Source organism: Macrotis lagotis, chromosome 3 (assembly GCF_037893015.1).
Source record: "Macrotis lagotis isolate mMagLag1 chromosome 3, bilby.v1.9.chrom.fasta, whole genome shotgun sequence".
Classification (NCBI taxonomy): Eukaryota; Metazoa; Chordata; class Mammalia; order Peramelemorphia; family Peramelidae; genus Macrotis; species Macrotis lagotis.
Genome location: NC_133660.1, coordinates 290,848,394 through 290,861,488, shown reverse-complemented (window position 1 = coordinate 290,861,488; position 13,095 = coordinate 290,848,394). Strand labels below are relative to the sequence as shown.

The 13,095-nt window shown below is 34.4% G+C and overlaps 1 long non-coding RNA gene and 1 pseudogene across 1 annotated transcript in view; one reads left to right on the top strand and one right to left on the bottom strand.

Annotated features, from left to right (window-relative positions):
- Positions 1-594: 594 nt before the first annotated feature.
- LOC141518991 (olfactory receptor 4D11-like) lies at positions 595-1,521 on the top strand (annotated as a pseudogene).
- A 7,422-nt stretch (positions 1,522-8,943) lies between these two features.
- The window catches only part of LOC141518990 (uncharacterized), a 61,744-nt gene continuing 57,592 nt past the window's right edge, over positions 8,944-13,095 (bottom strand). Inside the window, exon 4 of the long non-coding RNA XR_012477327.1 lies at positions 8,944-11,044. This is a non-coding gene — a long non-coding RNA (uncharacterized LOC141518990). The remainder of the gene's footprint in view (positions 11,045-13,095) is intronic.

The following is a 13,095-nucleotide window of genomic DNA, read 5'->3' as shown; positions in this document are numbered from 1 at the left end:
TTAACAAAATTAAAATATATTTATAAAAAACTCCCAGAGTTATTGTAAAGATTAAATAAAATAAAATTTATAAAGCAGAATGCCTGACATATATGTGCTATATTAATACTTATCCCCCTTTTCAAAGAAAAAGAAGCACCAGGCCCTACTGAAAAAATATAATTTTCTCTCAATATACTGGCTTTCCTGGATCTATTTCCTCTTCCATAGGAGAGGAGTTCATCCATCCATAATTGGCAGGACCTTTTATAAAGACTGGGGACCAGTCCTATTTCCATTGTCACCTCAGGATTAAGGACTAGGGAAAGTGACTAAAGACCAATCTAGTCACTGGTCTCTAAATTCATAAACAGTTAAAAGATTCCATAAATAAAAATAGTTGATAGGGAGAGATATAGAAGAGATTACCCTAAAAATTGTTTGCTTAAACAAGGACATAGGTAGGTCACAAAATTGAATAAGGAAAAAAGACTGTTCGGGGATCCTCCCTGCCTTGAAACATTCTGTAACCAGTGTGAGTGTGCTTCCATTCTACCTAGTTATAACATTACATCTTTTATCCCAAGGTGGCAAAGAAAGTGGAAATATGAGCTAATGGAACTGGGAAATCACACCAGGGTGACGGAATTTGTTTTTATGGGCCTTACCCAGTCTCCAGGCCTAAGCATCACCTTATTTCTTTTACTGTACCTGGTGTCTATAGCAGCTGTCCTGGGAAATCTCCTTATCATGCTCACTGTGACTTGTGAGTCTCGGCTTCACATCCCTATGCACTTCCTACTCCGAAATCTATCCGTTGTGGACATTTCCTTTGCCTCCACAAATGCTCCAATGCTTATTGGATCTTCTAGCTGAGAGAAAGATCATCTCTTTCAATGGCTGCATGACACAGATATTTTTCTTCCACTTCATTGGTGAAGTTGACATTTTAACTCTCTCTGTGATGACTTTTGATCGTTACTTGCCCATCTCAAAGCCCCTTCATTATGTGACCCTAATGAGTAAAGAAAGGTGCTTTGGCCTTCTGGTGGCCTCCTGGGTAGGGGGCTTCATGATACAGATGTTTCTGTTACTTCCACTCTGCTTCCCTGGGCCTAATATCATTGATAGTATCTACTGTGATGCCCCCCAGGTCCTCAAACTCACCAGCACTGATACCTTTGTTCTGAAAATCCTAATTATCTTATCTGCAATAATGGTCTAATCACCACACTTTGGTTTGTTCTACTCATTGTGTCCTACGCCATCATCATGGTGATGTTGAGGTCTCACACAGGAGAGGACAGGAAGAAAGCCATCTCCACCTGCTCCTCCCACATCACTGTGGTTACCCTGCATTTTGTGCTAGGCATCTATAAATATGCCAGGCCCCTCATTACCCTTCCCTCTGACAAAGTCATCTCTGTCATTTTCATTGTCATTTCCCCTGTCTTGAACCCCATGATTTACACTTTGAGAAACCAGGAGATAAAGTCAGTCATGATAAGGTTATATAGACGGCTTGTGTCTTCTGAAAGGTAATTAGCTCTGTGTTAATGGGGAACTAGGAAAGATAAATTTTATTACATCAAATTTCTTCTAAGAGGTCCAATATAAAAGACAATTTGGATACCAAAGATGTAATGAAAATTAAGATCTTCTAAAAAAGGCTTGAAATTATTGCCTCTCTCATTATCTAAATTAGGGTTGCCTTGCCTAATTGTATGAGAATGGTATCATCCAGAACCATTACAAGACAGAAGAGAGAGGAGGTAATTATCCTTGTCAAACTTACCTCATAAGGCTGTGTGATGAAACTACTGTATGTATATCTTAAGGTTCCTTGCAAATGTGACTTATTATTTTATCCCAGTTGTGTGAAGTTTAAAACCTGAAAGGGAATCACTAAAACACCATAGGTCCATTATTTCTGGGTTAACCAATATGGGAAGACAGAGCTTGTCCCAAAAGGACAAAGTAGGCTTTTGCAGAAAGATCACTGAATGTAACAATGAGTAATGCCTTAAATAACCATGCAAGGAATGCAAAGCCATGTTTCCAAATTTAGAAAGCAAAACACTTAATGAGAGATTTCTACTCTACAGACCCATCATCATCAAATGACTAATTATCTCGTGTTTCTTAGTTACAGTAAAGGTTTTAATTATCAGGTGGATAAAAGGGAGAGGAGAGTGTTTCCAGAAATGATTGTGACATAAAACCAAGGGAAAGGCTCGATAAAATTTGTTTCCAAAACAATTTAGTTAAGGCTTCTACAATTTAAGTCAAGAAAGCACTGGTGACTAGGGATAAAAGTAGAATGGTAATAAGGGGACAAGAAAAACTGAAATCTAAGAGGATAGCAAGCACAGATATCAATTAAAATTTTCAGAATGGCACCTTGTCTTATCATGATAATATCTTCTTCAGACCCACAAACTGTTCTCTGCCCACAGTAGGCTCTTAGCTAATATTTGCTGATAAGAAAGATGGAAGAAGAATAAACGAGTGTTTATATACACTCCCGTGCACATCATGATTAATGATCCAGACTACAAACAAATCAAGATGAAAAATTGAAAAAACAGTAGTCTGGGACCAAGAAGATTTAAGTTATATTCCTAATCCTTTTATTGATACAACCTATGATTGTAAAGTGAATCACCTTCTTCACATCTCAATTTTTTCACAAACTTGAAATGAAGTAATCAAAGGATTTCAATAAACCATTTCCAAGAGAAGAAAAACAAACTAACAATACCTATATGGAGAAAATACTCCAAAACTCTACCAATAAAAAATATGAAATAAACTCTGAAGTATTATTTCGTACATATCAAATTGGCATTGATGATAAAGATGGAAATGATATTGGAAAAACTCTGGTAAGGCAAGCACTGTGAAAAAGAAACAAACAAACAAACAAACAAACAAACAAACAAAGAAACAAAGAAAGAAAAGACTGCATTTGGGACCAAGTTTTATCATGCTGATCTTTCCTGCCAATATAGGGAGGAAAGCAGAATTAAAGGCAAGAGATCATCTCTTCATGATTATTGACATCAAAAGATGAAAAACAAGGAGCAGAATTTCCAAGATTTTTTTTGCTAATAGCTTAAGGAAAAAGCTACTTGATCCATTTAATGTTCTCAAATTTTACTATTACTAAAAGAGATAGGTCACTAGCAACTATATATATGTGGTGCTCCATAATCCCATACTACCTTCAAGTATAATAACAGTTTAACAAATTCAGAGTTATAATTTTTAAAATCCTCTAAAGAAATAAACTTAGTCAAACAGTAGTAAAATAAAATCAGATCACAAATTAAACAGCATTTAAAAGATTCACAAATAGGTTGATTGAGGAGAAGGATTTTACATGTCACCAAGAAATCAAGGACATGAGCTTTTTACTCTAGCTTCTTATCTAAAGAATGATTAAGGTTTTTAAGGCCATTTTTTCACAAGATAAATTTTGGTCAGGTGAGGTTACTATTGAGACAAAGTTCTAGCTATCCAAAATCTGCAGGAAGAATGGGCCAAAATTTAAAAATAAAAAAAGGAAATCACTTTGATCAATTCAAGAAATGCAGAAGTAGAAAAGAAGTTTAGTCTGAAGTTTGCTGGCCCCCAATCCATCATCTACCATGTTTTAAGCTCCTTACTGAAGCTAAACACTGGGATATATATATAGATATAGATAGATGATAGAGATAGAGATAGAGATAGAGATAGAGATAGAGATAGAGATAGAGATAGATATATAGATATAGATATGTATATGTATGTGTATATGTATATGTATATGTATATGTATATCACATACATATATATCACTGGGATATATATATATATATATATATATATATATCCCCCTTAGGAATAGAACTAAAATTGTAAGATAGTCTTAGTCTCCAAAGAACCTTCAAGATAAGTACCTGTCTTGGCTTTTATCTTCCTAATTGCTTGGATTGATCCCAAAGCCAATCATCAACTGTCATTAATGTACTAATTAAAGTACTAATGCCTCCCTTTGGAATACAAAGCCTTCCACAATGTTTTATTCTTCTTTGTTCTGCCAATTGTTCAGGAAGACATCTTTCTGAGTTCAAATCCGTCCTCAGACACTAAAACCTGGGCAAGTCACTTAACTCTCGAGTTCCTCATTTATAAAATGAGCGGGGAAAAGAAACTGTAAACCATTGCACTTTCCCAAGAAAATGCCAAATGGAGTCACAAAGAGTAAGACAGCTGAAAGGACTGAGCAAAACAGCAAAAATTCCATAATATTCCATCTCCCATCTCTGTTTTTTCACACTTCCATATCTGAAACATTTTCCTCATTTCTATCTTGCACAATCCCTACCTTCCATTGAGACTTGACTCAAGAGTTACAGGACAATTTCCTTAATTATCATGGCCCACACTTCATTAAAAAAAAATCCTTGTATGAAATTTGTATTTATTTATCTCTGCTCCTGTTGTTGCTTTAATAGTACTCGCAGAGGTATGGAGTTTTCTCATCCCTTTGTGACAAGTATCTAATGCAGAATAGGATGCAGTGTCTGACACAGAGTAGGACCTTAAATAAATGCATGATACATACATATATGAATACCCCCCAAATAATTTTGATTACTTAAGCTGTGTAGTTTAATTCAACTGTTTTCTGCTCTTGTGCCCAAGACTCTCCTACCTCTATCCCTCTTCTCAAAATGTTCTGGAGGTCTAAAATAAACAATTTCCACCTCTTCCTCTCTGGAATTCTCATCCATCTTTTAAAGTCCATTGCAAAGGCCACTTTCTCCAAACTGTTTTTCCAGATTTCTCCTGACCAGCAATAACATTCCCCTTATGTCTTTATATTTCAATTGTGTTTCTACCTCTTCAATGAACTTATCCAAAATTCTCTATATTAATCATAGTTATTTTATGGATATCTCCTTCTCCAGATCTACAAGCACCAAGAGAGTAGGGACTGTCTACTTTGGATTTTGTACATTCAATAAATGTTTGCTGAATGGACTTTGAATGAATGAACAGATGAATAAATGAATGAACAAAGGTATTATTTCAATTTTAATTAGTCAAGGTTTAACCATCCTTGATAGGAGCTGAGGCAGTAAACAGAAGTGTTTCTAGGATTATTTATAATGAGTTTATGTGTATATTCCTTATTATTCAGTTCACTTTCTTTAGCCATAGCATGACATCTTTCTTCCCAATATGTTCAAGGCAGAAGAAATATGAGGTAATACATCTGGGAAATCACTCCAGGCTAAAAAAAAATTTCTTTTTCAATGACTTATCCAGGTGTCAAGGCTGAGTAACATTATTTTTCATTATCTTTCATCCAGGTATATGTAACAACTTTTCTGGGAAATCTTCTCATCAGGTCACTGTGAACTGTGAATTTTGCCTTCACACTACTATGTATTTCCTATTCCAAAATCTATCTGTTTTGGAAATTTGCTTCTCCTCCATCACAACTCCAAAGGTTTGGCTAGAATTCCCAATTTGAAAGAAAGATCATCTCCTTAATGGCTACATCAAATGGATGTTTTTCTTCCACGTTATTGGTGATACTGATCCTTTTTCTCCCTCTAGTGGCTTTTGATCATTCTTTGATCACTCCCTCATGAGTAAGAGATGATGTCTTAAGCTCCTGTGGCCTCCTGGGTGGGGGGTTTCATACATTCCATTGTTTAGAAATTTTAAACTCTGCATAACAGTCTAGCATTCAAGAAAACCATTGAAACAAGCTACTAGGGGAAGAAACTTAATTCGCATGAATTGCTAGAAAAACTAGACATGATAGAAATTGAATTAAATATATATTGCCAAATGCAATAATAAATTGTAAAAGATTATATAATCTAAATATGAAAGAACACAAAATTTAAAAATAAGATGGTAGAAAGTTATATCTTTCATAAATATGTATAGTAAAAAAATTCATAACTAGATAAGGATAAACTTTGAATTGTAGATTTAAAAACTAGAAGTGATCTCAGTATGGGGTCCATAATGGTGAAAGTCAAAATAATAGTGATGATGATGATGATGATAAAGTCTTGATCAGTAAAAACCTGAATAATGTTATCCAAAATTAATATAAGCCAAAAGAAAACATCCTAACCAGGACATGCCAGCAAATGACCAGTTCATAGCTTTGTTTATCTGGGACTCCAACCTAAACAGTATCAATATGGCTGGGACCTGTATCCAGTGCTGAGCAGAAAAAAGCCAAAAGTATAGTCCAATCTATACTAACATATTCTATAATTCTTCTTCCCTTTGTCTGATTTCTGTAATTACCACAAGGGCTTTGGCAAGGTGAGGGGGAATGGGTGTTCCAGGATCCCCATGTCATTTACCTGCTGCTCTAGACTGCCCTGATTTAAGTAACTTTGATTATTATATTACTTGAATAATCAGTGTCTTTCCCAGGAACTTGGTTGGGGGAGCCTTGAATATCCCAATGCAGGGGAAATTATTGGCAAGCCAATTGGCAGACTTGGCAGGATATTGAAGAAATGCCAAGGGGAGAAGGAATGAGACAGGAAGAAAACCCAGCATGGCCTAGGATCCCCTTGGAGCTGGGCATATGTGGGTCACCACATAAATATGACACTTTGAAAATACCTATCAGCCAGGAGACCCTCCTTATGGAGATTTACTCCATTATTTTGGGTAAGAGGGGAAGTGGGTGGCAGCTAATGTGGGGTGGCTACTCTTAGGGAAGTTGCTATGAGTGTTGGAGTGTTGGAGGTAGAAAAAGAATAATAGACTAGAAGAGAAGGTTCAACTGGCATGAGAAATGAGACACAGCACAAGTAGCTGGGGATTTGGAAGACAAGCTGAAGGGATGGAAACAAAGACAAGAAGAAGATACAATATGCAGACATATGTGAATTTTACAATACAAAAGTTTGAGATTATTTTTATTGGTTTTGTTTCTGTCTTTGTGTTTGTTCCCCGTGGATACTAACATGTCCAAAGATGACTGTTCCCCTGAAGGGGACTGGTCATATTGTATAGCTATTTGACCCTGAAAACTGCAACTATTTGTGTGATTAGCAAAGGTGCACATTTTTACTTGATTTGGAGAGCTAAAAACTAGGCTAGCAGGGAATTTTCAGCACTGGTAAATTGTGGGTCTGTTTCCATTCTTTTTTGTACTTATATATGTCCCTCTGTGTCTTATTAGCTAATTTATGTTTTTTTAATTTATGTTTTTAAATTTTTGTTCTTTCCCCCTCACATTTCTAAATTGTGGCCAAATTCTTTCTGTCACCACCACCGTCCCTGGAATGGCGGATTTATTGTTTTACAGCCAATAAAGAAGGTCACTGGGGTGGCTAGGTGGCGCAGTGGATAGAGCACCAGTCCTGGAGTCAGGAGAACTTGAGTTCAAATTTGACCTCAGACACTTAATAATTGCCTAGCTGTGTGGCCTTGAGCAAGCCACTTAACCTCATTGCCTTGCAAAAACCTTTTAAAAAAAAAGGTCCCTTCATTAATTATAGAGAGACAGCTCTATAATAATTGGGCACTGTGCCAGTGAAAGTTTCGGGACCTGCACTTAACCCTTTCCTGATTCATGAAAAAAATGAAAAGTCTTTTGTGAACTGGGACATAACAAAAGGGTAATTGGTTTTTGATTGGAATATTCAGTTTGGTATTTAGACATCATACAGGTTCAAATGAAGCATTAGTCAACGTAAATCTAACTTTTCAAATTGGGTTGAAATTGGAGATCTTACTATATATTTTATGAGACTCCTATTCGTTTTATTATAGATTTCAGGGGTGGCTAGGTGGTGTAGTATATAAAGCACCGGCCCTGGAGTCAGTAGTACCTGGGTTCAAATCCGGTCTCAGACACTTACTAATTACCTAGCTGTGTGGCCTTGGGCAAGCCACTTAGCCCCGTTTGCCTTGCAAAAAAAAAAAAAACTGAACATTTTATTATAGATTTCTGTATTTGAATCTGAAGAAATGACTTGATCCTTACCATATAAGAGAAGCTTATTTCCAAAAGTAACTTAGAAATCTTTTATTGCTACTTCTATGAGTAATATACCAAATAATTAATTGCTATTAGTATAGAATAATCTGATAAAGTTTTTTATCATGTTAGGAAACTTTTAATAAAATTTTGGTGCCTCTTTCATTTAAGGAATTACCAGAAGTATAACAAATCAAGAGAAAGAACCATGGTGTGATAAGAAAATTAGTAAAAAATAAAATGTCACAAGTTTAAATTGTTAAAATACAGCTGGGATAGTAAGGTTATAATAAGTCATTGAGTTTGTTTGACAGCAATATGTCATAAATCATAAAGGAACTATTCAATGGGATAAATACAGTCTGAAGTATGGGTGAGCAAGAAAAGAAAAGTTGTGCAGTCTGAGTAATTGGTTTGGAAGACTTGGAAAGAAAAATAATAAAGGTTTGAGGGAAAAATTAAAGGTATGAGGTTTGAGGTTTTGAACAACTGAAAAGGTATATAAAATAAACAGATAATTTAAGCATATTGAGAGGGTAGGAACAAGTTTGACTGTTCAGGTTGAAATATTGAATATGAAAATTGTGTAGCTTGATTTGAAAGTCAATATAGAAAAAATTATAGGGAACTATAAGTCAATTGCTAAGCTATGGTTCTTTCTGAGATTGAAGAACCCAAATTTGAATTAAATTAAAATATGTTCATAAAAATGTGATAAATGGGGTAGATTAAAACCTAATTTAAATAGCCATTTTCATAACCTTTGGCAGTGCATTAACTGGGAATACCAGACCCCATAATATAAAATGTTTAGAATAAATAGTATTTGTATAAAACTTAGTATTACAGAATTATAATCCTAAATTGAGATTCCATATAATAGCATTTGGAACATAGATCCAGGTTTAATTATATATATAATATATATATATATATATATATATGTCCCATTTTAAGTGAACTGTGTCTTTCCTTTAAGATAAGTCAGAATTTATTATATTATTTGACATTAAAACAAATTGAGAAAATGCTTGGGTTTGAAATTTATTAACTTTAAGCAAATTACCTCATCTCCATTTACCTGTTTAGTTCTCATGATGGTATAATATTTAACACACTGTCTGGCATAGGGAAAAAACTATAAATGTTAAGTATTATTATTATTATTAGTGTATTAATTTGGTGAAATTGTTTTATATTTGATCATTTTATATGGCATTTAAATGTGAGCAGGACACAATGCCAAAAGTGATAGATGCCTGACTTTTGGGGTCATTTCTGTGGAAATGCATTCAACTGGATTGAAATCACTTTATCAATAATGAGTTTGTTTCAAGTTTCAAATGTTAATAATTTTTTATATTGTGTAAATTGGTATTTTGTATCAGTTATATCAAGCAACTCTTTATAACTTAGATGTCATTAGAGTATGAGTTGAATGGTACAAAACATAAGGTGGAAAATTATTTAAGACCAGTTATATTATTTTTAACAGCCTTGCTAAGCCTGTTATATACTATTTTGTAATTGCCATTTGAGGATATTTCCACCTTTTTCTGAGGTTAAGAGAAAGTTATAGCTTCAACTTATCACTTTTGAAAGTATAAGGTATTAAATATTGTTGTTATAATGCTAAAACCTGAAACTATTAGATGTGGAAAAGGGAGAGAGAGAAAGGTATCAAAGAGAGCAGCTTATAGCAGGGTAGATGGGGTGGACTGTCAGAGGCAACAGGCTCAGTCCCTTCTCTGAGACTGTCAAATCCCCTTTTTCTCATAAATTTGTCAGGAAACCATCTGCTTGGGCAAAGTTGAAAAATGAACTAATTTGGATTATGGAATTCCTAAACAATGAATTTCACTTCCTAAGGATTTGCAGGTTTATTTGAAATATTAAAAATGATTTTTAATGATTGGTCTTTACAATAGGACAAATTTAAACTTAAGAAGAAAAGAAAAATAAATGAAAAATGTTTAGTTATGTGTGGGTGCTGGTAAACTTTTCATACTCATGGCAGCTCCACAAGATTGGTGAAATTTGCTATCTAAATTTTCACTTGGGACTGTCACTGATTTAGATTTCAGATTTAAATTCAGGTATAATTGTCTGATGGATCATTAAGACTGTAAAACACCATTCAAGAGAAATGCCACAAGCTACTCGGGAGAAAATGTGATCCTAAACTGTGGGTTTAGGTGGAGGTCTGTATTTGGAAGAAAGTCTCTAGGATGACCTTTGTCCTGGCCTAAAGTAAAACACTTCTGACTGAGATTTCCCATTGTGTTAACAGGAATGTTTCCCATATGACTATTCCTGAGTCTAACTATAAGGTGGAATTATTTCTGCATGGGTGGTTGTCAACTGTAACTCTTAACAGAACGAAGGATGTTTTATCCTGCAATATATGTATTGAGTCATCAAGGACCAGATGTTATACTCGTTTTCCCAACTTTTTCTCTTAATAAAATTTCTACTATCTAAGCAAGATGTCAATAGAAGACATGGGTGAATGCAGAATATGTCCTGCTACCACATAGCGAGCCCCTATTTGTTGAAAAGAATCACACTACCAGGATGGGCGAATCATGATATATATGCACCAAGTCACCAACTCTCATCTTTATCAGGATCCTGGAGCACCTTTTTATTATCTGTCCTCTGTTTTGAAACTTTTCCCCCTTTGCTATTACTTTTGTGGATTGTGCCTACAAATGAGACCATCTCTTCTGGCCATGACAAGGAAGTTCTAAAACTCCAATATAGAGCTTCTCAAGGGGTTTTGCTGAAAATATTCAGGAAGAATGTAGAGGTGGCTTTCAAGGGATGGAATGTGGGGTTCCTACTGGTGAAAGCCATAACAATAATAATAATAATAATAATAATAATAAAGTCTCCATTAGTGAAAACCATGAATAATGTAAACCAAGATTAATGAAAACCTAAAGAAAGCAGACGTACCAAAGCATGACATGTAGATGACCAGTTCTCTCTTGACTGTCTAGGACTCCAGCAGTGCTATGGCACCAAAGTGTCTAGGACCCAAGCCAAGTGCTGAGCAGAGTAAAACAAAAGTATCAGTCAATACTCCTTCTTTTCTCTGATTTCTATAATTATTATGGGACTTGGGAGTGTGGTTTTTGTGGCCATGTGCCACATGTGTCATCTGGTCATTGCACTAGATTGTCATGATTTAAAAAAATACTCTTTGGTTTTAAAAGTACTTATAAGCAACCTCCTGGTCTCTTTCTTCAGTATCAATTTAAACCTCTTGTATGGGAGAGCCTTGAATATCCTAATTCATGGAAAATTCTGGACAAGAAACTCAAAAATCATTTTAATCTGTTCCCTTCTTTATTTAGACTAATGTACACATGATACAGTGCACTCTTGTCCATACTACTGCTATGTTGAGTGAATCACTTAAGTTAAGAAGTTCTTTTTATTTATTTTATTTGGATTTTGTTTGGTTATATTTTGTGTTGCAAGCTGTCTCCCTCCCTTTCTCCTTCCCTCCCTCATGCACTCTTAATCCCATACTAGAAAAAGTCCTGATACAGATATGTATATGAGATTATACAATATATCCTTCTAGATATCAGTTCTTTCTCAGAACATAAATCTCATCGTCTATCATAGATCCTTTGGTAGTGGATTTGAAAGTTCCTATAATTCAGAATAGCTTAGTCATTCACATTTACTCTTCAAACAATAGTGCCCTTACTGTATGTAATGTTCTCTTGGTTCTGCTAATTTCACTCTTCATTATATCATGCAAATCTTATCATGTTTTCCCAAAATCAAACTGTTTGTGATTTCTTATAGCACAGTAGTATTCCATTGCAATCATACAGTATAATTTATAAAGCTATTCCTCAACTGATGGACATTTCCTCAATTCAAACTCTTTCTCATGACAAAAAAAGCTGATATAAATATGTTAGAACATGTAGGTTCTTTTCCTTTTTCCCTGATCATCCTGAGAAGCAGATCAATGGTCTTATGCTTCTTTGAACATAATTGCAGTTTGCTCTCCATAATGGTTGGTTGAGTTCACAGTTCCATAAAGAGTGGATTAGCGCCCCAATTTTTCCACATTCCCTTATACATTTGTTATTTTTCCTGCTATCATTTTAGAAATCTGATATGTGTGAGACGGTATCTCAAAGGTCTTTTAATTTTCATTTTGCTGATTGATAAAGATTCACAATATTTTTGAGGTGATTATATATAGCTTTGGTTTCTTCTTCCAAAAACTGCCTTTTCATATCCTTTGACCATTTATCAATTCAAGAATAATTCATGTTCCTAAAAAATACAGCAAAGTTCCTCAAATGTTTTAAATTTGAAATCTTTATCTGAGAAGCTGTCTATACATTTTATTCTAATCTGGGTAACATTGGTTTTATTAAAAACAAAACATTTTATAATATTATGGGTGCAGAGCTTCCCAAGAGTCAAACCCAGAACAAACTAACTCTATAGCTATAAACAGAAATTTTGAGGGGAAAAATCTTGATCACAAGATCTATAAGATTACCTGGGAAAATGAGGTAAGAAATCAAAAATGATATAAGAATTCTGAAGACAATAAAAAGGATTTCAAAGAAGAATATATTCACTTTAAACTGAAATGTTAAATCCATCCAAGTAGCTGGATTCCCCCAAAATTTGAGAGAAAAAAAGTAGAAATCAATGACTCCATGAGAACAGATGAAAGATTTTTAACAAAATCAAAAGGTAATTTTGAAAAAGAAGTAAAATTATATCTTCTTATTCAAAATATTTTCTAGATAACAACTCATGGAGGAATGACAAAATCAATAGATCTCTTTAAAATCATTATTTTCTTTTAAAAATTATATATACAAAGTTTCAATAAATCCGAAGTGAAAACAATGAGCCAAAGGGTAAAGTGAAAAATTAAAAAGTCTTCTGATCATCTTCTGAAAGAAATCCCAAAATGAAAACTCCCAGCACACCATGACCTAAATCCACAGCTTCTAAATCAATGAAAATATACTGTAAGCAACCACAAAGAAATACTTCAGATAGCAAGGGACTACATATTAGATCTCAGAAGGCCTAACTGGACTCAAGAGAGT